At 41.0% G+C, this 1,179-nt stretch overlaps 1 protein-coding gene across 1 annotated transcript in view; it reads right to left on the bottom strand.

Moving 5' to 3' along the window:
• LOC102210134 (NACHT, LRR and PYD domains-containing protein 4C-like) overlaps window positions 1-964 on the bottom strand; it is a 21,977-nt gene extending 21,013 nt beyond the window's left edge. The window contains exon 1 of the mRNA XM_005732796.1: window positions 904-964. The gene's annotated coding sequence lies outside the window, so the exon portion shown is untranslated. The remainder of the gene's footprint in view (window positions 1-903) is intronic.
• Window positions 965-1,179: the final 215 nt, after the last annotated feature.

Below are 1,179 nucleotides of genomic sequence, written 5' to 3'. Positions count from 1 at the left end.
CGGAGGTTTCTTCCTGTTAAAAGGGAGTTTTTCCTTCCCACTGTTGCCAAAGTGCTTGCTCATAGGGGGTCATATGATTGTTGGGTTTTTTTTCTCTGTATCTATGAAGCGCCTTGAGGCGACTTATGTTGTGATTTGGCGCTATATAAATAAAATTGAATTGAATTGAATCTATAAAATCTGTTATCTGTGTTCTGTCAGAGCTGATTTACAGCAGCCTGGTGTCTTAAAAGGTAGAACAGCTCTCTGATATGACAGCTGATATCCAAAATATTTTTAAACATATACAAAAAAAGCTAAACAAAAGTCACATGTACAGCAGTAATCTGATTTATTAGATGAACAGTAATATGACTAAATTTTTTCAGGGTTACACTTTGTGTTGTTAGTGCATAGGCTATATCAGACTGGTAGCTGCACATATGTCTTACATCTAAATGTAAATGCTGGATTTCAAGCATTGTGAATTATGAAGAAAAACATAGAAATGCTCCGGCCTCGACCTACTTCTACCTCAACAATCAAAACAACTTTATTGTCCACGTTTGGAGGACAAAATGCCTCACAGCACATCTCACGTGACCAAACAGACCCTGAGATGCAGCTACTTAAACATTTGTCGATAAAATATTAAACATAAAAACGTTCATAATAATGTTATGTTAGTTTAAGAAATAAAATGCTGGATTTATTCGGCACTGCGTGGACTTCGGGTCCACACTGACGTCACATAAATGACTGCAGTCACTGACGCCGCGGCGGACACACACCGACCTGTTTGATCTTAACAGATACTCAAAGGGTCTCGATTTCTGACGTTTCTATGGTAACACGGTTACAGCAGTAAACTGACAGCACGAGCAGAACCTCGGAGACAAACACCGGCACGCGGACCTCACTCACCTACACAGATAGGAAAGACGCTCCGCGGAACAGCAGCCGGACAAAGTGAAAGTAAACCGAGCAGGAAGTAGAGGGAGAAGAGGGAGGGTTCCCTTCTACAACGTCACATTTAAACAGCTGGAGACAGCACGGTCTGCTACAGTATTCACTGTGACTCGGTTTAATCTGAAACCTAACAGATCAAACATGGAGTCATTCTCCTCACCGATGTATCAAAATAAATGGTAAATGGCCTGTATTTATATAGCGCTTTACTAGTCCCTAAGGACCCCAAAG

The sequence above is a fragment of the Pundamilia nyererei genome, unplaced genomic scaffold (assembly GCF_000239375.1).
Source record: "Pundamilia nyererei isolate P.nyererei 1_Seehausen unplaced genomic scaffold, PunNye1.0 scaffold00048, whole genome shotgun sequence".
NCBI classification, from domain to species: Eukaryota; Metazoa; Chordata; class Actinopteri; order Cichliformes; family Cichlidae; genus Pundamilia; species Pundamilia nyererei.
This window is presented reverse-complemented; position numbering and strand designations above follow the sequence as displayed.